General features: G+C 45.1%; 1 long non-coding RNA gene across 2 annotated transcripts in view; it reads left to right on the plus strand.

Annotated features, from left to right (window-relative positions):
* The window catches only part of LOC134887300 (uncharacterized), an 87,879-nt gene that overhangs the window by 16,733 nt on the left and 56,191 nt on the right, over positions 1-14,955 (plus strand). For both annotated transcript variants that reach the window (XR_010171019.1, XR_010171018.1), the window contains exon 2: positions 4,120-4,219. This is a non-coding gene — a long non-coding RNA (uncharacterized LOC134887300). The remainder of the gene's footprint in view (positions 1-4,119; positions 4,220-14,955) is intronic.

The following is a 14,955-nucleotide window of genomic DNA, read 5'->3' on the forward strand; positions in this document are numbered from 1 at the left end:
ATGTGGGTAACCGGGAATTGTTGGCTATAAAGGATGCACTCAGGGAGTGGAGACACTGGCTTGAGGGGGCTAAGTTTGTGGTCTCAATTCTCACCGACCATAAGAATCTGGCATATTTAGAGTCAGCGAAGCGGCTCAATGCCAGGCAGGCAAGATGGGCTTTGTTTTTTGCTCGCTTTAATTTTTTGATAACATATCGCCCTGGGTCAAAAAACATCAAGGCTGATGCGCTCTCGCAGAGTTTTGCTCCAGTTCAAGAGACCACCGAGGAGCCATTGCCCATTGTGTCCCCATCATGTATTAAAGTGGGCATTACCCAGGACCTCTTGTCATTAGTCCTTAGAGCACAGGAGCAGGCTCCTCCAGACCTTCCGGTAGATCTCTTGTTTGTGCCTCCTAGGTTAAGACAGCGAGTGTTCCTGGAATTCCATGCCAAGAGGTCGGCAGGGCATCCGGGTATTGCCAGAACTTGGGAGTTGCTGTCTAGGGCGGTGTGGTGGCCCTCGGTGGCTAGGGATGTGGATCAGTGGGTTCGGGCATGTGACGTTTGTGCCCGAAATAAAACTCCTAGAGGGGTTCCTGTCGGCCCATTACATCCACTCTCTATTCCGTCTAAGCCATGGACCCACATTTCCATGGATTTTGTGGTGGACTTGCCCAAATCCTCGGGGATGACAGCCATTTGGGTTGTCGTTGACAGGTTTTCGAAGATGGCGCATTTCGTTCCACTGGTTGGGTTGCCATCGGCCAGACGCCTGTCTGAGTTATTTATGCAGCATGTTGTGCTCCTCCACGGGTTGCCACTTGATGTGGTCTCTGACCGTGGATCCCAGTTTGTGGCCAAATTCTGGAGGGCATTTTGTTCTGATCTCCAGATTTCTGTGAGCTTGTCGTCAGGCTACCATCCACAGTCTAATGGGCAGACTGAGAGGGTGAACCAGTCCTTGGAGCAGTTCCTCAGGTGTTATGTCTCCAAGTGTCATACTGACTGGGTTGCTCATCTGTCCATGGCGGAGTTTGCCTATAACAACGCGGCTCACTCTGCTACAGGGATCTCTCCCTTCCTTTGTGTGTATGGGCATTATCCTAAGGCCAATTATTTTGACCCCCTGGATTCCACGTCTGGTGGTTCCTCTGTTGTTTCGGTCCTTAGGGGTATTTGGAGGAAAGTGAAGAAAGCCCTTGTGACTGTGTCATTAGTGACCAAAAGAGTTTTTGATAAGCGGAGAAGACCCTGCAGCTTCAAATTAGGCGACTTCGTCTGGTTGTCCACCAAGAATTTGAAGTTGAGACAGCCATCTCATAAGTTTGGCCCCCGGTTCATCAGCCCTTATAAGATCACCAGGGTTATCAATCCGGTGGCATTTCAGTTAGATCTGCCCCGTTCATTGGGTATCAATAAAACATTTCATTGTTCCCTTTTAAAACTGGCGGTTAGTAATCCTTCTTCCAGTGGAAGACCTTCTCCTCTTCTGATACGGGGTCAGAGGGAGTTTGTGGTTGAAAGGGTTCTTGACTCCAAGATGGTTCGGGGTCGGCTGTCATTTTTGGTGCACTGGAAGGGGTATGGCCCGGAGGAGCGGTCGTGGGTGCGCAGTTGTGATCTTCATGCCCCCAGACTGATACGCTCTTTCTTCTCGCAGTTCCCCGATAAACCTGGTGGTAGGGATTCTTTGACCCCTCGTCAGAGGGGGGGGGGTACTGTTAGGATCTCCTGCTCTGTGCTGCCACGTCGCCATGGCAACCGGGAGGCAAGTGTTAGCGAAGTAACCTGAGCGCAGCTGATACTCCGGTCCGGGTTTTTACTGTGTAGTGGTTACAGGCTCTGTGCACGGCAGGGAATCCGGCGCTGGTTTTGTGCTCACAGTCTGTGAGGTCTGAGTGGGGCGTGGACAGCACCTGCTATATAAACCATCCTCTCAGGCTAGGCAAATGCTGCTGAATCTTTGTTTGTTAGTCAGTTCCAGAGAGTTAGCTAGTACTGTGTGACTTTGTACTTACTTGTTGCTTACTGCGAATAGGCCTTGCGATTCGGTACTTCATTCTGCCAATCCGGACCTAGCAGTAAGACTAAAGTCAGTTGTTTGACCTGCTGGGGTTCTTTTGCTATTCTGTGAACCCAGCAGGTTTGTGGCTGTACTCTCAGACCTGCTTGCTTAATCCTCCCTCACTGTGCAGGGCGTCCAGGTGTCAGTTTAGTGGCAGTAAGCTGAACCTGTGCCCTGCAAGTGGGGGTTAGGATTGTGGATAATCTCCTTGTGTCTATATTTCTATCTCTGACCAAGGAGTTTATTCCCACACCCGTTGGTAACCCTTTGGGGTTTTTTCTGTTGCTCTTAGCAACATCATTTCAGGTGCTCCACATGTTAAATCACTACAGATCGCTTCATTGTCCGCTCTATTCCATCTGAGCATTCCTGACACTAGGGAGACACCCAATTCCTGAGCCTTTGGGCTTCTCCGTTCACTTTGTGTTTATTAGTTACTCCTTCACCTCCTGTGTATGTTATGTTATACTGTCTGTGAGTTCGTTTGCTTCGCTTCCCTCTCTGTTCATACACCGGTATACTCCTGTTAGCACTGGTGTGCGTAACATTCGCAAACATTTTCATTTGTAAAGTGGAGGATGATCTATTCTTCAAAAGTCCATCCATCAGTAATGCCATCGGGATGTTTTTTCGCTACATCAACGACATCTTTATTTTGTGGCAAGACACCAAGGATTCCTTTCAGTAGGCTATGAACTGGATCAATCTACAGGATGATGCCATCAAATTTACCTTTGAATGTGACTCGCATCATATGCACTATTTGGATGTATTAGTATCCATTGGGACTAACCACAACATTGTTACCTTTTTGTATTTTAAACCCACCAACAGAAAAACACTACTTGAGGCATCTAGCCACCACCCATTATCCACAAAATGGGGTCTTCCGTAATCTCAATTCATCAGAATTGTACGGCTTTGTAGTGAGCCAGAGGACAGGAAGAAACAAATGGACATTATGTTTCACAAATGACTGCAAAGGGACTACCAATCTAAACTATTGAGGGAAGCAATGAATAAGGTCTTATCACTTACACAACAACAAGCTTTGATGCCTTCTCCTAAACAAACTAATAACGATAACATTATCTGGACACAAGAGTTTCATACTGCAAGTAAACCTCTGATGAAAAACGCCAGACAGTTATGGCCAGTTGTAACTAGGGATAAGGATCTTACAGCTACAGTATAAAATCCATGGGCATACTTACCTCTTTCAAACGAGGTAGTAAAATCAAGGACAAAGTTGTCCATAATGATATATCAAATTTCAGTGACCCATGCATTTCTTCTCATGTAAACCTGGCAATTATAGATGTATGGGGTGTGCAACCTGCAGCTGCCTTGAACTGGGCAGTAACTTTTGCCACCCTAGATCCGGAAAGATATTTTCCATCAAGCATCCAGTCACTGGCACAACTTCATTTATTGTGTATTATATTAAATGCCCTTGTGGCCTCCTTTATGTGGGGAAAAGTATAAGACAATTCAAAGAGCGCATAGCCCTTCATCGATCCAGCATTCGAGCAACTCTGGAAGGAAAAGGCTCGGAACAGCCCATTGCATAGCATTTGAAAGAATTTTACCATATTTTGGAAATATACGAGGGGGTGATAGAGGAAGAATTATTCTGCAGAGAGAAGCCAGGTGTATACACACCCTACAAATGGTGCAACTGCGAGGATTGAACGAGACCCTTCATTTCAACTGTTTTCTCTAACCGGTGGGGTGATGGTTATAATTTATTGTACCATTGGGGTCTTTTTCTATAGGGTATTGACTTTACCCAGATAGTGTCTGTTTTTTTATAGTGGTGAGGTTTGTGTTTTTGGTATGTACTGTGTTTACCTTACTTGGCTAGACTGTGCTTTTTTGCATATTCTTGTATGTCTTTACAACTAAAGTCTTTACATTGATTAGGGTACATTATTTGGCTGTATCTGTATTAGTCTGTTATGGCTTATCTATATTTATATACAGACTATATATTAGTCTATATTTAAGTCCTGGGATTTTCAGTATGTGGGGTCTTGTTTTTCACTGTTGTTTTTGGTTGCTTGGTTACTAGCATACACGGCAGCTTGGCCAAGCCGGAGCTCGGGCGCAGTATCGCGCCAGTGATGTCACCGGAACCCTGTACGGCACGGCGGCAGCAAGGACACGGAGTGGTGAGTGTATAAATGTTTCATGTATATGTGTTATATCTTGATAAAAGGGATCAAAGTCCCTGAAACATTGACTTCAAACAGCCAGCCAGTCTGGGAGTGCCAACTACACTTTGTCCACATATATATATATAGCAATCCTGGGTCTGGCACTCTATAAAAAACAGGTTACTTGAGCTGGTGCCCTCGCAAGTAATGTGCAAAGGCTCGGAAGCACAGCACTCAGCACTCTCATAAAGAAACATAGCAGACAAAGTTCTGACAGAATTTTGTCCTCTACTTTTCTATATGGGAGTGCTGAGTGCCGCGCCTCTGAGCCATTATATATATATATATATATATATATACATATATATATATATATATATATATATATCCTTTCTTATGGGCGGCACTCAGAGACTTTTATCAAACGGATTAAGTGAAAAAAGACCCCACCGGGCCGTTTTATCGGTAACGTTTCGGGGTATAATCCCCCGAAACGTTACCAATAAAACGGCCCGGTGGGGTATTTTTTTCACTTAATCCGTTTGATAAAAATCTCTGAGTGCCGCCCATAAGAAAGGAGATATCTACAGATGCTGATCTGAGGGGAGGGCACCGGAGCAAGACATACGTAAGACCGGAGTGCCAGGGACCCTGTATCCATTGCTATATATATATATATATATATATATATAGTCCAGATAGGCAGCAATCCCCCTCGTACAGATTATTGCTCCGGTGCCCTCCGTGGATCTCCCCGATGCCGGGAAGCCAAATACAGCACATACGTCGGCAGCACTCTATATAAAGTCACAAAGCGGCAGGTGGTATCAACGTTTCGAAGGTTTATTCCCTCATCATCAGGGACTCACCTTGACAATGGGGCATGTGGGTCCCCAAAACGTTGGTGGCTGTTTGATGTTCCTACAATACATTCAACTGTTTATAAAGACTCTGTATTTTCTTCAATATATATATATATATATATATATAGTTAACCCACGTGGGCCCCACTGCCTGAGGGCCCACAGCCTCCTCTAAGATCAGGTTCCAGATTTTGCACTTGAATTGCACATTATACATATGTTATATTATACTGCACAAGACTATGGTGTATTCTCTACAGTGCATTTATTCTGTTTATCTGGTATATTATCATGCATGCAATACCAATATTTACTATATTTATCAAGGGGCCCAGCCCATGCACTCATGGTTAGCCAAGCCTCTAAGTATGGGGCCCTACCTCTGCATTTCCCTAGTGGGCCCTTCATGTCCCAGTCTGACACTGCATTTATATATAGTTGCACTCTTTGAAATCCAATATAAGGTGCAAAGTCCATAAATCATACCTGGTATATCAACAATTATCCCCCATGAGGCACCCAAAGCATAATCCACGATAAGTGTTGGCATCGGGGCTAATAGGATTGTCCCCGGTGATCCTATTAGCAGTGGTAAAGTACTGCTGCTAATAGGACACTGCCCTAAAAGTAAAAGTAAAAGTCTGAGGGGGGGGAGAAGGTCATAGAAATAAAACCGAGGGGCAGGCTGGAGAGAGAGGAGCTGGAGAGTGACAAGGGGGGGGCGAAAAGAACAGCATGACAGAATAGGGAAAAAGAAAGAGAGAATGTACTGTATACAGAGAAACCATAGTGGTGAGAAATAATGGAATATAAAAAGACAAAATGGAGAGAAAAAAGTACTGTATAATAGTGTCAGACAGAGAAACAGAAACAGATATGGGTAGGAGAGAGATGGGAAAAGATAGCACGGTAAGAGTGAGGTGGAGGAAGTGGGGAGAAAGAAAAAAATAACTGAAAATGCCATGGTCAAATGTTAGAAATAAATAAATCTTTTTAGTGTATGTTCTAAAATGCTGCTTGGATGAGTTTTCATTATAACCCAAATTAATCAGGAAAATTATATCTCTCATTATTGAGGCTTTCTGTGAGCCTATTAAGAGGTAAAAGATAAAGGCACATTTACTTGTTTTTTCCATTTTCCCTTTCTATTTGTCTAATGAAATACTAATAGATTAATGCATAAAACACTTCTAATGGAACAATTTTATATGGCGTTGTAGAATTTTGATTTTTTTTCTTTTGTAAAAATACAGTATTGTGCTTAAGGTACAGTACATTGCTTTTGGTGTAAATTAAGTGCACTTACCTGTACACAAAAGCACTGCGTGTCTGTATATTTAGCATTTCATAAATAACCTTTTATAAATTGTTCTAATCCATAGAGTATTTTGCTAATAATATTTTTCTGTGTTATATATATATACAGTATCATTGCCGTTACTACACATTTTGGTGCCCTGTACCAGAAAGAGAATTGGTGCCCCCGCACATATGTAAAATAGGGACAGTGCACAAATATTAGGCCGTGGCTTTATGGGAAATGGGGGTGGTCACAGAACACGTTATTCAGATCACATCACACATTGGTGTCCAATATTTACATTACACTCTGCGCAGTAGTTCTCCTTATACACATTACATCCCAGATTAGAGCTCCTATTACACATTACACAAGGTACAGATGGAGCCTCCGTTATCTTGGCTGTTTCTCCACCTAAACGGAGGTTTAGTCGCACCTGGGTGATAGCTTAGGTTGCTGAGTTTAATCACGTACAGGCGCGTTGAGGCATGACTACATACTCAGCATGCAATACACATCTCCACCACTGGGTGGCTAATGCTCCACTAATCCAGTACTTTAGAGCGAATAGCGGCGGAATGATCTACAGTACAAGCTCTGGCAAATGGTCAGTGACAACTGTAATGTTAATGTACACACAGACCAATGGTCAGACTGAGAGAGTCAATTTAAAAAAAATAAAAGTTTATACATGTGCAAACAAACATGTTAAAACACTTGTCAATTGCCATGTTGCTGCATGTGAGCATCCAAATCCCGTAGTCAAAGCAATAGAGTAAAAATTAAAATAGTGTATGCAGACGCAACTAATGTGTGAAAGCAATAATGTAGTTCATTGATGTTAGAGTATGTATAGTATACTGTATGTTTTGTACAATATGAGCGTCCAAGTCCCCTAATGGCATAAACAAACACCAATGGGAAGGAATCACTGCTTACAGTACTCTTACACATGAGCTTGTGTATCTTCCATGAAGTGGCGTGGACAAGCGGCAAAGTCTTCTGCCTCCCATTCTTAGAGTCCCGGGTTCGATTCCCAAAGTACGAGTGTATTTTTATTTTTTTCTGACACTCACTTTATTAAATTTTTTTTTAATCTATTGTACTTAGAGATGTGCAGCAGACATTTTTCGGGTTTTGTGTTTTGGTTTTGGATTCGGTTCCGCGGTCGTGTTTTGGATTCGGACGCGTTTTGGCAAAACCTCCCTTAAGAAATTTTGTCTGATTCGTGCGCGTTTTGGATTTGGGTGGTTTTTTTTTCAAAAAACCCTCAAAAACAGCTTAAATCATAGAATTTTGGGGTAATTTTGATCCTATAGTATTATTAACCTCAATAACCAGAGTTTCCACTCATTTCCAGTCTATTCCGAATACCTCACACCTCACAATATTGTTTTTTGGCCAAAAGGTTGCACCAAGGTCACTGGATGACTAAGCTAAGTGACCCAAGTGGTCAGTACAAACACCTGGCCCATCTAGGAGTGGCACTGCAGTGTCAGACAGGAGGGCAGATATAAAAAAGGCCCCTAACAGCACATGATGCAAAGATGAAAAAAAGGTGCACCGAGGTTGCTGTAGGCCTAAGCTAAGCGACACAACCACCTGGCCCATCTAGTAGTCACGCAGTGGCTGAATGTCAAGAGTGGGCTGCAATCGTTGGGTCCACTGACAACATCTCCAGCACGCTCCAGTCACTTTAAAAAAAATATGCAATTGGTGGACTTATATGGCAGTACCCCAGGACTAATACAGCAGTACCCCTGGACTCATACGGCAGTGTCACACAGGATGGCACTTTTCAAAAACTAGGCCCCAAACAGCACCTCATGCAAAGATGTCGCAGAGGTGCAATGAGGTAGCTGTATGACTAAGCCAAGCGACACAAACAATTCCAACTGAAATTATATGTTCAAATCACTGGAATTATTTGGCAAGATCACTGTAATTAATAATGATAAATCACTGATATTAATTGGTAAAATCACTGTAATGCTACGTCCAAATCACTGGAATTATTTGGCAATATCACTGTAATTAATAATTATAAATCACTGATATTAACTGGCAAAATCACTGTAATGCTACGTCCAAATCACTGGAATTAATTGGCAAAATCTCGCTATCGCCTGCCTAGTGAAGTGGAATCTACATGGGATTTGGTACCGGGGACACAATAACTTCATCAATTGTCTAAATCTCACTGCACCAATGGCGGATAACGGGCACACATCTAACAGCGCACTGATTATACTGAGCACTGATTATACTGAGCACTGATTATACTGAGCACTGATTTTACTGAGCACTGATGATACTACGGAGAACTGACACTGAGCAGCACGATGCAGCACAAGACACTGTACTAGTATTAGTGAGCAGCACAAAAGTCCTCTGGAATTGTCACCCCCCAGATACCACTGTGACTGGAATGATGATGACCTATGCACAGTGACAGGACACTACCACAGGACCCTACAGCAGCAAGATGCAGCACAAGACACTGGACTCTTAGTAATGTACTGTAGTATACTGAGCACCACACAATGCAGCACAAGACAATGAGCAGTGATACTGAGCACTGATGAGGATACTAGAACTGACACTGAGCAGCGAGATGCAGCACTGGACTATTGTACTGTAGTGTACTGGTCACCACAATGCAGCACAACACAATGAGCAGTGATACTGAGCAATGATGAGGATACTAGAACTGACACAGAGCAGCAAGATGCAGCACTGGACTATTAGTAATGTACTATAGTATACTGGTCACCACAATGCAGCACAAGACAATGAGCAGTGATACTGAGCACTGATGAGGCTACTAGAACTGAAACAGAGCAGCATGATGCAGCACTGGACTATTAGTAATGTACTGTAATATACTGCTCACCGCAATGCAGCACAAGACAGTGAGCAGTGATACTGAGCACTGATGAGGATACTAGAACTGAAACAGAGCAGCAAGATGCAGCACTGGACTATTAGTAATGTACTGTAGTATACTGGTCACCACAATGCAGCACAAGACAGTGAGCAGTGATACTGAGCACTGATGAGGATACTAGAACTGACACAGAGCAGCAAGATGCAGCACTGGACTATTAGTAATATACTGTAGTATACTGGTCACCACAATGCAGCACAAGACAGTGAGCAGTGATACTGAGCACTGATGAGGATACTAGAACTGACACAGAGCAGCAAGATGCAGCACTGGACTATTAGTAATATACTGTAGTATACTGGTCACCACAATGCAGCACAAGACAATGAGCAGTGATACTGAGCACTGATGAGGATACTAGAACTGAAACAGAGCAGCAAGATGCAGCACTGGACTATTAGTAATTTACTGTAGTATACTGGTCACCACAATGCAGCACAAGACAATGAGCAGTGATGCTGAGCACTGATGAGGATACTAGAACTGATACTGAGCAGCAAGATGCAGCACTGGACTATTGTACTGTAGTATACTGGTCACCACAATGCAGCACTGATACTTAGCACTGATATAGAGCACTGATGAGGATACTAGAACTGACACAGAGCAGCGAGATGCATCACTGGACTATTGTACTGTAGTATACTGGTCACCACAATGCAGCACAAGACAATGAGCAGTGATATTGAGCACTGATGAGGATACTAGAACTGACACAGAGCAGCAAAATGCAGAACTGGACTATTAGTAATGTTCTGTAGTATACTGGTCACCACAATGCAGCACAAGACAATGAGCAGTGATACTGAGCACTGATGAGGATACTAGAACTGACACTGAGCAGCGAGATGCAGCACTGTACTATTGTACTGTAGTATTCTGGTCACCACAATGCAGTACAAGACAATGAGCAGTGATACTGAGCACTGATGAGGATACTAGAACTGACACTGAGCAGCGAAATGCAGCACTGGACTATTGTACTGTAGTATACTGGTCAGCACAATGCAGCACAAGACAATGAGCAGTGATACTGAGCACTGATGAGGATACTAGAACTGACACAGAGCAGCAAGATGCAGCACTGGACTATTAGTAATGTACTGTAGTATACTTGTCCCCACAATGCAGAACAAGACAATGAGCAGTGATACTGAGCACTGATGAGGATACTAGAACTGAAACTGAGCAGCAAGATGCAGCACTGGGCTATTAGTAATGTACTGTAGTATACTGGTCACCACAATGCAGCACAAGACAATGAGCAGTGATACTGAACACTGATGAGGATACTAGAACTGACACAGAGCAGCAAGATGCAGCACTGGACTATTAGCAATATACTGTACTATACTGGTCACCACAATGCAGCACAAGACAATGAGCAGTGTTACTGAGCACTGATGAGGATACTAGAACTGACACAGAGCAGCAAGATGCAGCAATGGACTATTAGTAATATACTGTAGTATACTGGTCACCACGATGCAGCACAAGACAATGAGCAGTGTTACTGAGCACTGATGAGGATACTAGAACTGACACAGAGCAGCAAGATGCAGCACTGGACTATTAGTAATGTACTGTAGTATACTGGTCACCACAATGCAGCACAAGACAATGAGCAGTGTTACTGAGCACTGATGAGGATACTAGAACTGACACTGAGCAGCAAGATGCAGCACTGGACTATTAGTAATGTACTGTAGTATACTTGTCCCCACAATGCAGAACAAGACAATGAGCAGTGATACTGAGCACTGATGAGGATACTAGAACTGAAACTGAGCAGCAAGATGCAGCACTGGGCTATTAGTAATGTACTGTAGTATACTGGTCACCACAATGCAGCACAAGACAATGAGCAGTGATACTGAACACTGATGAGGATACTAGAACTGACACAGAGCAGCAAGATGCAGCACTGGACTATTAGCAATATACTGTACTATACTGGTCACCACAATGCAGCACAAGACAATGAGCAGTGTTACTGAGCACTGATGAGGATACTAGAACTGACACAGAGCAGCAAGATGCAGCAATGGACTATTAGTAATATACTGTAGAATAATGGTCACCACGATGCAGCACAAGACAATGAGCAGTGTTACTGAGCACTGATGAGGATACTAGAACTGACACAGAGCAGCAAGATGCAGCACTGGACTATTAGTAATGTACTGTAGTATACTGGTCACCACAATGCAGCACAAGACAATGAGCAGTGTTACTGAGCACTGATGAGGATACTAGAACTGACACTGAGCAGCAAGATGCAGCACTGGACTATTGTACTGAAGTATACTGGTCACCACAATGCAGCACAAGACAATGAGCAGTGATATTGAGCACTGATGAGGATACTAGAACTGACACTGAGCAGCGAGATGCAGCACTGGACTGTTGTACTGTAGTATACTGGTCACCACAATGCAGCACAAGACAATGAGCACTGATCCTGAGCACTGATGAGGATACTAGAACTGACACTGAGCAGCGAGATGCAGCACTGGACTATTGTACTGTAGTATACTGGTCACCACAATGCAGCACTGATACTGAGCACTGATATTGAGCTTTCCACTCAGAGAACGTAGCCACGTCCTCTTGCTCTCTCTACAATGTACGAGTTAAAATGGTGGTGACGCGCGGCTCTTTATATGGAATCCGAATCTCGCGAGAATCCGACAGCGAGATAATGACGTTTTGCCTCGTTCGGGTTTTCCAAGTCAGGCGGGAAGAACTGAGGCTGCCTTGGACCCGTGTAAACCACGTGGAGTTCGGGGGGGGGGGGGATTCGGTTCTCGGATTGTAATATACCTTCACATTCAATAGAAGTGTGTACACAGGTTTTACATAAATTAGGGTAAATCTACAGGAGAGTCTCATTCTGCTATCTAAAATACACAGCGGCAATGAGGACCCGTAGACATGCCAATAAATATAAATTAGTGTATCCTGATGCAACTAACTGTTCGAGCAACACAGTACTGTAGATCGTCGGCGTTAGAGAATCTGTGTTGTTCTTTATGAGAAGGGATCACAGCTACTGTGCCATTTACACATCTATCAAAGCGACTGCAGTTCTCTATCTGATTTTCATTTACTGTACATACAGTACAGTATTGTGTTGTACATTTATTGTAACCTGATCTCCCTCCCTGTCTATGAACTGTGCAGGCTCCCAGGGGGGAAGGGGGAAGTGGGATGGGGGTAAGGGGCTGTGGTGGCTAAATACCGTGTTCTGCAATATATGAGCATCCAAGTCCCTTAACGGCACTCGGATGGCAGCCATTTTGTCAGTTTGCTATGCGTCAGTCGAGTCCGGTGTATCGTAATGTGCATAGAGCTTGCTTATCGTTATCACCCATGTGTATTTTAGCTAGGGTATTGTGACGCTCCTTCAGCATTGCCCTGTAGCCTGCAAAACCTGTGCCATCACTCGCTCCATAGCTGACGGTTTCCATGGGGTGAGGGGTCACGGATGGCAGCCATTTTGTCAACTTGCTATGCAATCGAGTCCGGTGTATCATTATGCGCATAGAGCTCGCTTATCCCTATCGTCCCTGTATATTTTAGCTAGGGTATTGCGATGCTGGTTCAGCATTGCCCTGTAGCCTGCAAAACCTGTGCCATCGCTTGCTCCATAGCTGATGGCTTCTACGTGGCGAGGGGTCACGGGCAGCAGCCATTTTGTCAACTTGCTATGCGTTCGAGTCCAGTGTATTGTAATGTGCATAGAGCTCGCCTATCCCTATCAACCCTGTGTATTTTAGCTAGGGTATTGTGATGCTCCTTCAGCATTGCCCTGTCACTTGCAAAACCTATGCCCAGGGCCGGCTCCAGGCATGTTCCAATAGAGCGGCCGAACAGGGCTCCGCACTTTATGGGTGCCACTAGCTCTGGCCGCCATATTGGAGCCTGGAGCCGTCCCTGCAGCACTGCACTGTCTGTCTCCCCCCGCCCCCCGCTAACCGTCGCCGGCCCGTGAGCCAACCAGAGCTCGCGGTCCGGCAGCTGAGGCTGATTGGCTGCCGGACCGTGAGCTTTGATTGGCTTGCGGGCCGGTGCCTAGTTGAAGCGGCCGCCAGAGATTGAGGGCTAGGAGAGGCGCATGCTGCGCTCTTCTCCTGCCCTCAGCTAAAAAGCAGCACAGGCATTAGCCTCAACTTCAGGAGCAGACTCGCGGTGAGCAGCACGGGGGCAGGTGGGGGGGGATATCTGGCACTGGGGACATGTCTGGCACTGGGGGCATGGGACATGTGTATCTGGCATTGGGGGCATGGGACATGTGTATCTGGCATTGGGGGATGGGACATGTGTATCTGGCACTGGGGGCATGGGACATGTGTATCTGGCACTGGGGGCATGGGACATGTGTATCTGGCACTGGGGGCATGGGACAAGAGTATCTGGCATTAGGGGCATATCTGGCACTGTGGGGGGCATATATGTATCTGGCACTGTGTGGGGCATTTATGTATCTAACGCTGTGGGGGCATTTATGTATCTGGAACTGTGGGGGCATATCTGCACTGTGGTGGCATTAATGTATCTGGCACTGTGGGGGCATTTATGTATCTGGCACTGTGGAGGCATATCTGCACTGTGGGGGCATTTATGTATCTGGCACTGTGGGGGCATTTATGTATCTGGCACTGGGGGCATTTATGTATCTGGCACTGGGGACATTTATGTATCTGGCACTGTGGGGGCATTTATGTATCTGGCACTGTGGGGGCATTTATGTATCTGGCACTGTGGGGGCATTTATGTATCTGGCACTGTGGAGGCATATCTGCACTGTGGGGGCATTTATGTATCTGGCACTGTGGGGGCATATCTGCACTGTGGGGGCATTTATGTATCTGGCACTGTGGGGGCATTTATGTATCTGGCACTGTGGGGGCATTTATGTATCTGGCACTGTGGGGGCATTAATGTATCTGGCACTGTGGAGGCATATCTGCACTGTGGGGGCATTTATGTATCTGGCACTGTTGGTGCATATTTGCATTGTGGGGGCATTTATGTATCTGGCACTGTGGGGGCATTTATGTATCTGGCACTGTGGGGGCATTTATGTATCTTGCACTGTAGGGACATTTATGTATCTGGCACTGTGGGGGCATTTATGTATCTGGCACTAGGGGGCGTTTATGTATCTGGCACTGTGGGGGCATATCTGCACTGTGGGGGCATTTATGTATCTGGCACTGTGGGGGCATTTATGTATCTGGCACTGTGGGGTCATTTATGTATCTGGCACTGTGAGGGCATATCTGCACTGTGGGGGCATTTATGTATCTGGCACTGTGGGGGCATTTATGTATCTGGCACTGTGGAGGCATTTATGTATCTGGCACTGTGAGGGCATATGTGCACTGTGGGGGCATTTATGTATCTGGCACTGTGGGGGCATTTATGTATCTGGCACTGTGGAGGCATATCTGCACTGTGGGGGCATTTATGTATCTGGCACTGTGGGGGCATTTATGTATCTGGCACTGTGGGGGCATATCTGCACTGTGGAGGCATTTATGTATCTGGCACTGTGGTGGCATTTATGTATCTGGCACTGTGTGGGCATATCTGCACTATGGGCGCATTTATGTATCTGGAACTGTGGGGACATATC

The sequence above is a fragment of the Pseudophryne corroboree genome, chromosome 1, assembly GCF_028390025.1.
Source record: "Pseudophryne corroboree isolate aPseCor3 chromosome 1, aPseCor3.hap2, whole genome shotgun sequence".
In the NCBI taxonomy this organism is placed as follows: Eukaryota; Metazoa; Chordata; class Amphibia; order Anura; family Myobatrachidae; genus Pseudophryne; species Pseudophryne corroboree.